General features: G+C 44.7%; 1 protein-coding gene across 4 annotated transcripts in view; it reads left to right on the top strand.

Moving 5' to 3' along the window:
* The window catches only part of EML1 (EMAP like 1), a 275,754-nt gene that overhangs the window by 122,073 nt on the left and 137,274 nt on the right, over positions 1-16,407 (top strand). The gene's annotated exons all lie outside the window — the stretch shown is intronic.

Raw genomic sequence — 16,407 nt, 5'->3', positions numbered from 1 at the left:
CACGTCACCTGTTGCATCTGACTTCTTTTAGTTAAAATAATGTTTGTGAGGTTATTCATGTTATTGTGTGTGTATCAGTAGTTTATTCCTTTTTAACTGCTAGATAGTATCCCATTTTACGGATATGTCATGTCTGGTTCATCCATTCATCAGGGGATATTTGGATCGTTTCTGTGTTTTGGCTATTATGAATAATGCTGCTAGGAACATTGATCATATGTCCATTTTGGTTGGTTTCTTTTTTTTTTTGGCCACGCCTCATGGCTTGCGGGATCTTAGTTCCCTGATCAGCGATCGAACTCACACCCTCAGCAGTGAAAGCTCGGAGTTCTAACTACTGGACTGCCAGGGAAGTCCCCATATGCACATTTTGTACTCATAAGTCTCTTTTACTCCATAGGCGCTCTCTCTCTCTCTCTCTCTCTCTCTCTCTCTCTCTCTCTCTCTCTCTCTCTCTCTCTCTCTCCCGCCTCTCTCTCTTTCCCTCCACACACACACAGGCAAACACACGCCACCCTCGCTTGCAGTTCATTTGTTGAACAAGCTGCTTCATTTTTCCCAGAGCATTTTCCACACTCTGGGTTTTTGTGAGTGCATCTCTGTGGTGTTGCTTAACACGTCCCTCTGTCCCCCATATTTCCTGTAATTTGGGATCTAGATCCGCTTCCGCCTCTGTGTGTATTGGTCTCCTCTTCCTACAAGAGACACATGAGGTCTGCTTGTCTCACTGTCTATGCCATTAGAGCCGTCACTGCCCAACACTTAGATCCGTACGGGGACTGGTTTTTCTATTTTAGCCTTTCTTCATTTATCAGATATAGTACTTCTATAAAGAGAAACTTCCCTTCATCTACTTTTTGTTACCCAAATAGTATACTGTTTTGTTACCCAGTCATATGGTAGAGTTAACCAAGATAAATGCTTAGCTTCTTTCCCTTTATTTACCAGTTTCCAAGATAGTGAGTTTGTTCTCTGCTCCCTTTAACAATGATCGGTTGCTGGTGGTGGTGTTTTTGGTGCCGTTATGAATTTAAGTGTATTTGGTATGTTTCAGTCTGGGATAGTTATGGTACGTGGAACCATTTATCCATTATTGGCCACTTCAGTTTGGCTCCTGAGTCCTTTTGACAGCTTGGGTTCCTGGGATGCTCGTGGCTACTGGGTAGGTCATCGTTTCTAAGCCTCGTCATTTACGCTTTTGGTTTAAGAAGCACTCCTTCTCCGTGATATGTAGGACCTTCAGCTATGTGAACACTCTTGGAAATAGCAGTTTTAGTCCTTGGAAATACTTGGCCACGACTGAATTGCCGTCACTCTGTAGGAGTCTTCCATTTTATAAGCTGATAGACGGTCGTACCTATCTCATGGTGGGGCTGTGTTCTTGTTCTCTAGAGGTAACCTCATAGAAAGAATACCCTTTTTAGACCCTTGCACCCAAAGACTTATAACTTCTTATCCTAAACAGACAACTGCACAGCCACCTTGGGAACCTTTTCTCCATGTTGAGAAGTACCTTACTTCACTCGACATTTTAAGTGTCACATTTTGTTCTGTTCATCCCGGGCAATATTTTGCATATCCTCCTATGTGCTTCTCGTCATTTTCTTAGTTACTTTGAACCTCTGCTGAGTGCAGGAGGGCCTCATCTACAGCTGCTTTTTATCTATTAGCTCCTGCTAACATAGCAGGGTCCTTTCGGGAGTCCATTTCTGTTTCTTGTCAGTTATACTAATGACTGTCCCCTGGAGACCAGAGAGCTCTCACTACCAGTAACTCTGCCTCTCAGGTTTTAGAGTCATTGACTGGAGGCTGTGTGGGGCAGAGGTGATGAGCCTGGGCCAAATCAGGGCGGGCTGCATGTGGACCCAGTGCCCTCTCTTCATTAGCCAGCTGTCCGTTGTCAAATCAGACACGTTATTGTGGGGCTCAACCAAAGGAGGAGGCGTGAACGTGCTCTCTGAAGAGCAGAGCATTACGCAGATGACATGGGGGATGGGATGTCATCAGCAGCCGTGGCAGTGGTGGTGGCCCCAGATCCTCGGGCCGTGGCCCCCAGCCCCACAGTGTCTTGTTCGGCACTGTGTGCCCAGCACCTAGCTGAGAGGAGATGCAACAGAGTACGAAGAGGAGGTAATATATACCTAGACAGAATAGATGCTCAGTGAATATTAGTTGATGCACGAATGCAGACAGACTAACTGCAGTGCATCTGACTAGATGCAAAGCACACTGTGATCATCATTATGCGTTTTCTGCTTACGCACGAGATCTTTCAGGCACGTGGGCTATACTATTGTAGATTACCGGCTGGCTCCTTTTCGGATTCAGGTATTTATAGATTTTAGACACACACACACACACACACACACACACACACACACACAGGAAACTGCTGCGAAACCCCAGCCTGCGTTTGCAGCCGTCTCGCCGCGGCTCCCTGGGCTGTGCTTTGCTGAGAAGACATCAAACTAGGAGGGCTTTCTTCTCATTCCTTCAGTCTCATGCAAGTTCTGGATGCTGTGCTAGCAGCTAGAGGAAAAGCAAACGATTCTTAAGCTTTATGGGTGGAGCTGACCCCCAGGATGCTGGGAAGGACCAGTACACTCCAGCTGCCAGGCTTGACCATGATAAATGCCGCCTTTGCGGTCAGTGACATAGGCAGTGTCGAGGGAAGTAATCAATAAACCAGTCTATAACAGGGGTAGAAAAGAGCTTTCCTGGAGTCGAACTGAGGACTGTTGCCCAGGAGACGGCCTCTCAGATAACTCTGAGGCACTGCTCCAGAGAAGTGTGGTTTTCAGCAGTTTCATGTCTTGTCAGAACGAAGAACATCAAACAGGTCAAGGGTAGATTTCTGCAAGGTTAAAATAAACAGACCAACATGTGCACAGAAGTCAATATGGCGCCTGGTGCCTAGGAAGGGAGTCTTATCATTGAAGGAGTAACAGCTTTGGCATCCTAGGAAAGGAGGCATTTGATCCTTATTTCTAACATGGACATTCTTTTTTTTTTTTTTTAACATCTTTCTTGGAGTATAATTGCTTTACAATGGTGTGTTAGTTTCTGCTGTATAACAAAGTGAATCAGCTATACATATACATATATCCCCATATCTCCTCTCTCTTGCGTCTCCCTCCCACCCTCCCTATCCCACCCCTCTGTGTGGTCACAAAGCACCGAGCTGATCTCCCTGTGCTATGCGGCTGCTTCCCACTAGCTAGCTATTTTACGTTTGGTAGTGTATACATGTCCATGCCACTCTCTCACTTCGTCCCAGCTTACCCTTCCCCCTCCCCGTGTCCTCAAGTCCATTCTCTACGTCTGCGTCTTTATTCCTGTCCTGCCCCTAGGTTCGAAGATATACAGACTGCCAACAAACACATGAAAGGATGCTCAACATCACTAATCATTAGAGAAATGCAAATCAAAACTACAATGAGGTATCACCTCACACCAGTCAGAATGGCCATCATCAAAAAATCTAGAAACAATAAATGCTGGAGAGTGTGTGGAGAAAAGGGAGCCCTCCTGCACTGTTGATGGGAATGTAAATTAACATGGACATTCTTTACTTTGGTCAGTGCACCCTTTTCTTTAATGATTAAAGCAGATGTATGTTTGATAAGCCACAAACAGACTGTTTTAGTTAGTGTAAAATTCAAGTTAAATCATGTATAAGCCAGAGTGACTTCTCCGTGTCTCAGTATGTGAAAAATTTTGCGTTAATTGCCTCTTTTGATCATAAATCTTTCAATAGAAAGCATTGGCGATCAAAACGTTTGTCCCTTGACGTCAGGGTGGTTGCCGCCTGCCCTGTGTCCATCATGTCCCTCGGTGCTTGGCCTCTTTTTGGTTGTTTATATATGCGTGGAGATTTGCCTAGTTATCCACATTGGGGGAAACTAAGCAGACATAGTGAACAAGTACAGAGGTATGCTAATTGGGAAATACTTTATAGGCGATATGTTTTTTCAGTTGTATCAAATCGTCATGCAAACATTGTACATGTGCTTTTAGCAGCAGGCCTAAAGCAAGCAGTGATGTATGTCATGAGTAACTTGACGGCTAGGAAAAGAATAATAATACACATTATGAAAATGATAATCATCTGTAGAGCAGAGCAAAAAAGTTGCCTATTTCTGAGGGGAGCCAACGAAACAGATCATTGAAAGGGTCAGTTTTTCTTATATGTTATAACCGTTTTGCCTTCTGGGACATTCTTTCCAGGTGCATCTCAGTTTCTCCAGCGGTACTGATATAAGTGCAACAAACAGTATGAACAATAATAGTGCAAACACCCCCTTGTTTAGGCAGTAGAAAATCTAAGGCAGCCCTGTTATCTAATGTTACTTGGGCTGAGGAACTTAGGGATGTCTGTTGTGCTGCAATGCTTTTTGCCGTCTCTTTGGCTATTTAACCAATGGTGGCTGATAGATTTCTGATCATCTTTTTTGTAACAATATGTAAACCGTACATTCCTGCACTAGGAATTAATATTCCCCAAAGATTTTGCCACCAGGTATCTTAGTATCTTGCTAACATGGTTCTCTTGACTCTGTAATGAAGAGACAAAGGAGGTTCGTCTATTTCCTGATGTACAGACAATGGAGTAACATGATGTCCCAATAAGAGTAAACCTTCTGTTTGTCAGCTTTTAAGAAATGTATGTGCCCATCCTTGGGAAGGTGGGTCAATTCCAATACCACCTATGAAGACAAAACCTGGGGGAGCACAGGTGATCCCTCCCAGAGTGCTCTCATTGATAGCCTCATGAATTGGGAGTTTTGTCAACACAATTTTTTTTAATTTATTTATTTTATTTATTTATTTTTGGCTGTGTTGGGTCTTTGTTGCTGCGCACGGGCTTTAGTTGCGGTGAGTGGGGACTGCTCTTCGTTGCCATGCGCAGGCTTCTCATTGCGGCGACTTCTCTTGTTGTGGAGCACAGGCTCTAGGCGCGTGGGCTTCAGTAGTTGTGGCATGCAGGCTCAGTAGTTGTGGCTCGCGGGCTCAGTAGTTGTGGGTCACGGGCTCTAGAGAGCAGGCTCAGTAGTGGCGCACGGGCTTAGTTGCTCCGCAGCATGTTGGGATCTTCCCGGACCAGGGCTTGAACCTGTGTCCCCTGCATTGGCAGATGGATTCTTAACCACTGCGCCACCAGAGAAGCCTGTCAACACAATATTAAACTATGGATCACTTCTCTCGTAGACTTTCCAAAGGTCATTTGCATGGTATTTAATATACAGTAGTTGCTGGCATAATTTACTCGCATTTTTCTCTTCCAGACATTTTTCAGTTAAGTAAGGGACAGATCAAGGAGCCCTAGGGTAAGTTGTGCTCAGTCTCTAAGGACTGAGGATAGTATCCGACAAGGGATGGACATATTAATAGGTTGAAAAGTTTGAACCTGAAAGATTAGGCCAGACAGAGGTTAGTCTGGGTGAGTGGTCACATTAGGAAAACCTGAACAGTCAGTGATACGTATTATGAGGGGCTTATATCGGTCTTGTATTGACCAAGGAATTTGACGACAGATCCACCAATTGGTTAGATTTTGCCCCAGTAGCTATACTCTGTGATAACTTTACTAAAGAATTTTTTTTCCATCCTGAACATTGGGGCAAAAATATAGCTAAAAGCAAAACAGTAACCTTCAATTTTGATAGGGAGACAAACATTTAGCAAACAGTTCAATTGAACTAGTAGGATGGGTCTTCCAGACCTAGTCTGGATTTGCGGGCCACCTGTCTACTGTTGTTGTCATCTTCTCTACCTGGCTTGTTGGTTGTTTTAAGGTGAGTTTGAGGTTAGCGGTCCTCTCTATAGAGCAGTCTGGTGCGGAGGCCCTTTTTAGGTGGGGAATATGAATTCAGGAGTCAATTCCCTTCACTTTCACTGTGCGGAGTACCTGATAAGGGTCCTTCCATCTAGGTTGGAGAGAGAGTTTTTTAAAAAATGTCTTTTACAGTATTCATAATCTCCATGGTGCATCTGATCTTCATCCAAAGGTAAATAACTGTAATTAGCTTCAGAAACAAGCTTAGACTATCCTGTTAATAATTCAGTTAAACTTTAATGTAACATAGCAACAAAGAAGCATCTTGGATGTAGGTAGTAAGTACAGAAACCTCAATATATATAAAACCTCAGTATCCACAAAGGTATATTATTGAAACATAATTTTTCTTTCTAAATTATCCTCATTTTAGCCAATAAATATTTGAAAAACTAACAAAGCAAATAACTTGACCTTGAAATAATCTTAAAGATGAAAAAAAAGAACCTAATCTGATGCCCATCCCCACCCCAAATTCACATGTGAGTAAAGAGAAATTTCATATTAACTCATATGGCCAGGATTCAACATGCTGTGCTTTAAGTCCAGGGAAGAAAATGCAGGCTTTTAAATAAATATATACAATTTTGTATTAAATAAATAGATAATCCTCATTTTTACCAAATATAGTCAAATTAAGACTAAATTGTTTCCAAAATACGTCTGGTTTCAGTAAACTTGGCCTGATTACTTACATAAATGTAATTGATCATATAGGCTCTTTTTTTTTTTTTTTTTTTTTTTTTTTTGGTGGTACGCGGGCCTCTCACTGTTGTGGCCTCTCCCGTTGCGGAGCACAGGCTCCGGACACGCAGGCTCAGCGGTCATGGCTCACGGGCCCAGCCACTCTGCGGCATGTGGGATCTTCCCGGACCGGGGCACGAACCCGTGTCCCCTGCATCGGCAGGCGGACTCTCAACCACTGTGCCACCAGGGAAGCCCCAGGCTCTTTTAAATTTGGCTTTGCTGGAACTTTTCATAGGGAATTTCAAATTGAACTTTCAAAAGCCCTCTCAAAGCCAGGAAGGCCACACCAAAGACTTGCCATTAGATTCTGCCTGCAATACCTACAGACTTAGGTGAATTCCTCTCTTCTCAAGGTCCAAAATATCTTGAGGTTACTGCACCTGCCAGGAACGGGCCTTCCTTATTCACCTGGAAAGGCTGCTGGGAACCTAAGAGTTTCCAAATTCTGGAGAGGTCAGGTAGAAAGAAAAGATAAATGCTTCAGTTCTGTTTACAAAGGTATAATTTACTAAATTGCTGTAAGTCATAATTAGCTTAAGGGGAAAGGTTCCCTTATCTGGAAAACAAAGATTAAAAGCCAGTAATATTTCAGATGAAAGTCACACAAATTATAATCATATTTATCAGTTCATTCAATCCCATGTAAATTAATTTTTGTTCCACTTGAGTCCAGTTTTTCCATCAGTTCTGTTGACCTTGCCTGACGATTGAGGGTGATAGTGACAGTGATAATTTCAAGAAATTTGTAAGGTTTTTGTTAAGGCTTATATGATTTGCCCAGTGACATGGGTGCCTTTGATCACTGGACACTGTGGAAAGTATATCCCAAGTGGAAAACACAATTTCTAACAGTTTCTTTGTCATCGTGAGGACATTAGCCTTGCAGCAAGAGAAGGCTTTAACCCATCAAACAAAAATGGGGTTTTCCAGGGAACAGGGAGAGCCAAGCAACCGTCGTGGGTTTCCCATAGCCCTGGCTGTTTAACTCACAGCTGTTGAATACCCATCTTAACTATCTGATTTAGGAGCAGACTGTTGCCATGTCACAAGCGTCAGGATGGCAGAAGTCTAACAATGGGGGGTTAACTTTTGTAGAAGCAGAAAATTTTTTGTATCTACATCGTTACATAATCTTTACAGATTTTGTTGTTGCCTTTGCCTGAAAGTCAGCTGGAGTATTTCCCTAATACTTGGGTTCATTCCCTTTCGTGTGAGCCTCAATTTTGATGACAAATAGCATTTTATGTCGGGACATATAAGATTTCCAAGAATTTCATATAATTTCTGGAACACCTATAACATATACTTATATAGACAGAACATTAAAAAGGCTTAACGTTATCTTTTATTTGACCACGCTTCCCATGTTATTTAACATACCAAATAAATACCAAATAAACCTAATTAGTTTAATATCTCTCTTTGAGATGCTTCAGGACAAAATCACTTTCTTTTCCCTTAACAAAATGCATTTCCATTCCATATCTTCTTTTACTGAAAACCTTATTTTCCTTGTATACTGAAATATCTCCCTTAATATTTCTAGTAGCATGAATTACATATATAATTTTTAACCCTTAAAAAACATTAATCTCTAGCAAAAACCAAGAAGCAAACAATTGTGAACTGTTTCTCATATTAACATTTCCCGATTGGCAAACTTACGAAAATTTTCTATAACGTCTAGAAACATACATCTTCTTATAGTGTAATTTCTTTTCTCAATGTGGTATAAGATGTGTGTCCAAATAAACCCAAACATCTTTAGTTTTTCTCTAATAAGAAAACAAAGAGGGAAACTTAGATTTGCTTAGCAATTAATGTTTTAGTATTTTATCTTATTTGGAAATTATCTGTATATTTAATGAATTTCCATAATTTATATTAACTTAGCAAAACTCTCAAGTTTCAAGTTACCAAAATCTGGAGGAACTATTTTTAAGTAAACATACTATATATAAAACATAATCATTCTTAAAGAGTTTACCTAAAAACTTTTATCTCATGTGCCTCTATTTCCCTACTTATGAAAACATCATCATACCAAGTTAATTTTCTTGTTGACAAGTGTTGGAACAGAGATAACATGAGCTTATTGATTTCTTTTTTAAGATTTTTTGGGGATTTTTTTGGCTGCGTCGGGTCCTAGTTGCGGCGCGCGGGATATTCATTGAGGCATTCGGGATCTTTTGTTGTGGCGCACCAGCTCTTCGTTGTGGTGCGCAGGCTTCTCTCTAGTTGTGGTGTGCGGGTTTTTTCTTCTCTTCTCTAGTGGCGCGCAGGTTCCAGGGGTCATGGGCTCTGTAGTTTGCAGCACATGGGCTCCAGCTGAGGTACACAAGCTCAGTAGTTGTGGCGCACGGGCTTAGCTACACCGCGGCATGTGGGGTCTTAGTTCCCTGACCAGGGATCGAACCCACGTCCCCTGCATTGGAAGGCGGATTCTTTACCACTGCACCACCAGGGAAGTCCCTTAATTGACTTTCAATAAACCTAGGTATCATAAAAGTATTATACTTAATGTTGATGACTTAAAGACGTGTCTGTATTAACCAAACCAACAACTTAAACTTATTTTCATTTATTAAAGATTAATCCTGGATCATATGATACTTTAAAAATGTGAGGGGTTAGTTTCTTGTTATAGTTAGAAATATTTCATTGGTAAGCACTTACTTCTAAGTCAATTAAATAGAACTCTTTTTCAAATTAGTTTTGATAATATCATTTGGAGGTAGAAACATGCTATATTTATAATGTACATACAGACATACACACATCCAGATAGACAGACAGAGATCTCATAGTTTTCCTGCTTCAGTTTTTAAAGGTCTCATTTCCCCTTTTCTGCAGTTTTAGGTTCTACTAGTTGAGCCAAGGCTGTGGTCTCAGGCAATGTGGGCTGTGCTTGCATTTCAAGGACATGATAAGAGTTATACCTTCAAATTTGCTTGAATACTTTTATTCAAGCATAAAAAGGTGTACTTTTATTGTCTCACGTCAGAATTTTGAAAAAAAATGTTTTATCAAGCCAGCTTTGTTTTTTTTTTCTGCGGTACGCGGGCCTCTCACTGTTGTGGCCTCTCCCATTGCGGAGCACAGGCTCCAGACACGCAGGCTCAGCGGCCGTGGCTCACGGGCCCAGCCGCTCCGCGGCATGCGGGATCTTCCCGGGCCGGGGCACGAACCCGTGTCCCCTGCATCGGCAGGTGGACTCTCAACCACTGCGCCACCAGGGAAGCCCGAGCCAGCTTTCTTTAATTGCACATGCAAAACTCAGTTTTCGAATGTCAGAAGAGTCCCATTCTGGCCATTTTAGAGCTATGTCATTTCTACAATTGTAGAAGCCAGCCGGAGTTCTAGTGAGTGGCTGGCCTGTCTGGGAGCTGTTAGGCGTTAGAAGCACAATTTCCTGATTTATTTCAGTTTCATTTTATTATACAGTACAAATCTTTCCAATTTTAAGCCACATTTTAAAAAAAGTCAACCAACCCAGTTCACCCCAAAGTTCCTTCTAGGCCTTTCCTGCCTGGAAATTTCTTCTAGGTTTCTTACCTGGAAACTCCATCTAGATCCCTTGCCTGGAACTTCCCGCTAGGTTCCTTTCACCTAGGAAATGTACTGGTACCCCCTTAAGAGTCCAGGTCTTAAGGTAACAGCTCAAATAAAAGTCATGGACTGCCACTTCATACAAGAAGATCCAGACATCAGGAAAAACTCACCGAACCAACCAACCTCAAGAGTGCTGTGAAGCTGGGGGGCTAGGGCTGGGGCTCAAAGGGTCCGTGTTTGCTACCCAGCATCCATCCAGAGTAGACTCCAGCGACTTCCCTGGTGGTCCAGTGGTAAAGAATCCACCTTCCAGTGCAGGAGACGCAGGTTCGATTCCTGGTCAGGGAACCAAGATCCCACATGCTGCGGGGCAACTAAGCCCGTGCGCCACAACTACTGAGCTTGCACGCCTCATCTAGAGAGCCCACGTGCTGCAACTACAGAGCCCATGCGCCTTGGAGCTCACACGCCATAACTAGAGAGAATCCCGTGCACCACAACGAAAGATCCCACGTGCCTCAACTAAAACCCGATGCAGCCCTAAATAAATAAATAAATAAACATCAAAGGCTGGGGGGAGAAAAGTAGACTCCAGGTGACCCCACGTGGGTTTTTCTGATATCCTGCCAGCTACGCCAAGCAATGTAGACGGAAATAATCAATAAGCCAATCTCTAATAGGCATAGAACTGAGGCAAAGTGAGGACCAAAGCCCAGGAGACAGCCTCTCAGATAATTCTGCGGCACTGCTCCAGAGAAGCATGGTTTCAGCAGTTTTATATTGCGTCGGAACAAAGAACTTCACACAAGTCAGGGATACATTTCTTCAAGGTTTAAAAGAAAGAACAGAACAGCACATACACAGCAAGTCAGGACGGCACCTGGTGCCTGGAAAAGGAATCTTATCATTGAGGGCAGACCAGCACCGGCGTCCCAGGAAGAGAGGCATTTAATCTTTATTTTTAACGTGGGTATTCTTTACTTCTGGTCAAGGCACCTTTTTCTTTAGTGAGTAAAGCAGGTGTACGGCGTGTTTGCTAGGCCACACATAGGCTGTTTTAGCTAGCCGAAAATTCAAGTTAAATCACGAATAAGCCAGAATGCCTTCCCCAGGCTTCCGCATGATGACATTTCTTCGCTAGCAGACACCTACCTACTGCCGCAGATGGGTTGTGTAGGATGAGCTCAGGTGGAAATGAGACTGCTTTGTAAATCCCCTTTAAGGTTGATGTTATGTTGTGCAGGGATGGTGAGAGGTGAGCAGTTGCTCCCTGAAGTTAACCGTGTGGACTGAGAACTAAATCTTTCAGATGATTTCTCAATTCCGCAGGCACTAGTGAGAGGTCCAGGTTTCAGCGGCTAATAACCTGTATCTGGCCTTTGGTTGAAGTGGGAGGTTCAGAGCGATAGTCCCAGACACAGGTGCACGCTGGGAGCCGGTGAAGCAGAGCCTTTGGCGTGCATTAGAATCGCCCAGAGGGTGTGGGCTTGTGGAGGGGTTCTTTGGCATCCTGAGAACCACAAACCTAGAGCATTTCAATGGATCATCTGATAACCATTTCAGTCACATTTTATTACATGTTTTCATTTATGAAATGTCTTACATAAGATGGCCTAATGCTAATAAGCTAACGTTACGTGAATTTTTACTGAAACCATAGTCAACTACGGTTGCCAGGCCCCTCGTAGGTTCATTAAATATAGAACTGTAGTAGGGACAGTTCTCGAAGTTGACACGCACATCAGAGCACTTACAGAGCACTTTGTCAGTGGACCAATGGAGTTTTGATTGGATTAAATTTGTAAATTTTTTAAAAGAAGAATGGAGATTGGAAGAAGATAATTTCATGTTCGTTAAGCCCAACTGCAAATACTTAGCCTGCCTGGTCTAGTTTCAACCTGTTGAAACTTGGATTAAAAATCTAAAACCCTAAACGTGAAGATGAAAAAGGGAAAATCACAATGAACTAATGCATTGCTCATGTGATTATATTGATCTCTTCTCTAATCTTATCCGTATCATCGAGACATGGAGTTTCTCTGCTTTTATAAGAATGAACCAGAATCTGGTGTTCATTTGCATCACCCCAGCATCGAATCCCACCTCTGCTTTCCAGGTGGGACTAGAGACCCGCTGGGATGCAGCCCCTGCCACCCAGCCAACCTCTCTCCTGCCCACACAACGTCCCCAAGCCTGCACTCCACCAGGCATGCTCCCCGTCCAGGTGCAGCAGTCTCCTGCGGAGCCCCAAATCACCTGCCCCGTGTGATAAGCAGGGCAGGTGCACAGCAGCCGTACAGCTACCCTGGAGACCCTGCTGTGCTCCCACCTGGCGCACTGTCTCCCATGCCCACGGTTCACTCGTCCTTCCAGCCCAGGTCAAGCCGTGCCACGCCTTAGCTGTGTCGTCCTAGGCAAGTTACTGAACCTCAGTTTCGTCATTTGCACAGCTGGACAAATTCTCCCTGCTCTTAAAATACTGTTGGACTTAGTTAAGAGCTGTGTGGAAACCCATCCCCAAACCTTGTAAAGAGGCAATCAGTGAAACTGGCTATGGTGTTATCTTCCTCCTCCAGGTGACCAGACCCCTGCTCTCTGTTCTTATGAGTCAGTCCTCCAGCTGATTTTTATTTGGGACCAAATGCCCGCTTCTTTTAGTCGAGTAAGTTTAGGAATTTTGTACTCTCTGAGAGAGCTGGGGGTGAGGCATAGAGAGTTTAGGGGTGAGAGGACGTGGTTCACGGGATGAGAAAGTGCTCTGGAGGTCCGAGAAATAGGCAGCGCTTGGGTTTCATCTGGCCGCTGATCAGCATATTGACTGAAACTGCTTGGTTTTGATGTATGAGGCAGACAGTGTTATTACATATTTACGAATGAGCTTAAACCGTTACATGAAAACTTTCTATTTCGAATTTTAAGGAGAAATTACAATCTCATTAGGCTGTTAGAAGTGAATTGCCAAGGGAGATTGTGAAATCCTATTTTTCATTCATCTTTAAAAACAGGTATGGGGCTTCCCTGGTGGCGCAGGGGTTGAGAGTCCGCCTGCCGATGCAGGGGACACGGGTTCGTGCCCCGGTCCGGGAAGATCCCACATGCCGCGGAGCGGCTGGGCCCGTGAGCCATGGCCGCTGAGCCTGCGCGTCCGGAGCCTGTGCTCCGCAACGGGAGAGGCCACAACAGTGAGAGGCCCGCGTACCGCAAAAAAAAAAAAAAAACAACAACAAAAAACCAGATATGGAGATGGTAGTTATACAGGTATTTTTGTCAAAACTCTTAGAATATGTGCATTTTATTGTGTGTAGATTATACCTCAAAGTTGACTTTTAAGTGGGGTGTTTGAGAGAAGATTCTGGGAAGATGGTGAGTAGGAACCAGCAGGAATCTGTCTCTCCACCTAGACAGCAACTGGCAGAATCTGTCTGATAGAACTGTTTTGGAAAGCCAGAGTCTATTGAAGGCTTGCAACTTCCAGAGAAAGACTTGGATGGTAAGTTGCAGTTAATTTCAGTCAGTTTCAGCTCTTAGCACAGTGGCAGCGACCCACCCCTCACCTCCAGTCCCCTGACAGGCAACTGTGCATGTGTTCCTGGAGCAACAACAAAAAAACTAGCAACCCACTCAAAAAAGGGCAAAAGGCTCGAATGGGCATTTCTTCAGAGAAGACATACAAATGGCCAGTAAGCATGTGAGAAGGTGCTCAACATCACTACTCATTAGGGAAATGCAAATCAAAACTACAATGAGACGCCATCTCACACCCATTAAGATGGCTACTATCAAAACAAACAGAAAACAGGGCTTCCCCGGTGGCGCAGTGGTCGGGAGTCCGCCTGCCGATGCAGGGGACACGGATTCGTGCCCTGGTCCGGGAAGATCCCACATGCCGCAGAGCGGCTGGGCCAGTGAGCCATGGCTGCTGAGCCTGCGTGTCCGGAGCCTGTGCTCTGCAACGGGAGAGGCCACGGCAGTGAGAGGCCCGCGTACCACAAAAAAAAAGAAAGAAAAAAAAAACAGAAAACAACAAGTGTTGGTGAGGATGTGGAGAAAAGTGCACTGTTGTTGGGAATGTAAAGTGGTGCAGCCATTGCAGAAAACAGTACAGCGGTTCCTAAAAAAATTCAACGTAGAATTAGCATATGGCCCAGCAATTCCACTTCTGGATACATACCCAAAAGAACTGAAAGCAGAGTCCCAAAGAGGTCTGTGTACACCCATGCTCATAGCATCCTTATTGACAATAACGAAACCATGGAGGCAATCCAGGTGTCCATCAACAGATGAATGGACAAGTAAAATGTGATATACAGTGGAATATTATTCAGCCTTCAAAAGGAAGGAAATTCTAACACATGCTGCAACGTGGAAGAACCTTGACATCATGCTGAGTGAAAGAAGCCAGTCACCAAAAGACAAATATTGTATGGTTTCACTTATGAGGAACTTAGAGTCGTCAAAATCATAAAAGGTGGAGTAGACAAAATCGTAACAAATGGTTCCACGATGAAAGAGAGCTCATTATTTTAGAGCTAACAAATGATACGGTCGTTCTTATCTAAAGATCGTTGTGCTTAGGAGTGTACACGCGTAGATAGCTGGTGGGAAGCAGCAGCACAGCACAGGGAGATCAGCTGGGTGCTTTGTGACCACCTAGAGGGGTGGGATAGGGAGGGTGGGAGGGAGACGCAAGAGGGAGGGGACATGGGGATATGTGTATATGTATAGCTGACTCACTTTGTTATAAAGCCGAAACTAACACACCATTGTAAAGCAATTATACTGCAATAAAGATGTTAATAAAAAGAGTGTACAAGCCAGGGTGCATACATCATTTATCAGATTTTCAGCTGTTCTTTACTGTTATTCTTTGTCACAGGGGCAATGGCATTTAGCAAAGAAATGCTCAGGCTCTAGTCAGACTGCTGGGTTCGAATCCTAGCTTCTCTAAACCTGTGTGACCTTGTGCAAGTTACTTTATCATCCATGCCTCAGTTTCCTCTCCTGAAAAGTGGAGATAATATCTACCTCACAGGGGTCTATGAGGATTAAGTAAGTTAATATAGGAAGAGTTTAGAATAGTACTGGTACATAGTAGTTATTCAACAAACGTCGACTCATAATTATTTGATAGTAATTCTTGTTAGCATTTACTGTTTACTGTCATCATCATCATTATTGTCAGGGCTTGGTCAGTTGGAGGACCAAGTGCAGGTGGTCTGCCGGGCAGCTCTCTGGCCTTCTCTAGAACCATCAGCAGCAGAAGGTGGCCCATCCCCCAGCTAAGGCAGTCCTCGGCCCATTTACCCCACCCCCTCACGAGCCTGCTTTGGACAGGCTAACTCTGACTTGCCAACACCTTGATTTTGGCCAGGCATTGGCCAAGACTTCCAAAAATACCATTTCCTGATGGTGCCAGGCTATGCTATTTCCTGTAGGTCTTCCTACCTTGCGAGAAGGAAAACCAGGGGGAAGAGGTGGGGGGAGAACCCTTATTGACCTCATGATGTGCCAGTGACCGCTAGGACCTTTACAGACATTGTCCAAGGGAATCCTCTGAATTTCGATGAGAAGGTGCCGTGCTTCGTGGATGGAGGAACTGGCGCTCAGTGAGAGGAGGGACGCATTTGCTGTCCCCGAGCTCGTGGGCAGAGACCGCCCCTCCTCTAGGCTCCATTCTGGGTGCAGGTTGTCCGGCCCCCATGTGGTTCCTTTCTCCTTCCTTCCGGTTCCTGGCCCCAGGAAGGTCTGACCCCCTCCAGACTAGTCTCTCAGGCCCCACTTCCATCCCATACATCCTGGGCCTCCCCACTCCGGCTTCACACTGGGCAGGTTCATCTGCCAGCGACAGGGGCTGCTCTGCTCTTACATTACAGTGAGCGCCTTCCCTTGTGTTTCTACACGAGCGTCACGGCCTGATTCCTTAAGCCTTCCTGATGCCAGGAACCTGGGTAAAGGAGATGCTAACTGATGGCCCATTGGAAGAGCGGCCAGGCGGGGCGGCGGAGGAATAAGGGGGGCGCTGTGTGCACAGAGGTGAGGGGAGAGGGCCCTCCAGGCATGGGGGGAGGGGGCAGTGTGCACTGAGGTGAGGGGAGAGGGCCCTCCAGGCATGGGGGGAGGGGACAGTGTGCACTGAGGTGAGGGGGAGGGCCTTCCAGGCAGGGGGGAGGGGAAGCGTGCACAGAGGTGACGGGGAGGGTCTTCCAGGCTGGGGATGAGGGGGGCAGTGTGTGCAGAGGTGAGGGGGAGGGTTTTCCAGGCTGGGGGGAGGG

This window comes from Stenella coeruleoalba, assembly GCF_951394435.1.
Source record: "Stenella coeruleoalba genome assembly, chromosome: 2".
NCBI classification, from domain to species: Eukaryota; Metazoa; Chordata; class Mammalia; order Artiodactyla; family Delphinidae; genus Stenella; species Stenella coeruleoalba.
Note: the sequence above shows the minus strand (reverse complement) of the source record. Positions and strands in the feature narration are given on the sequence as shown.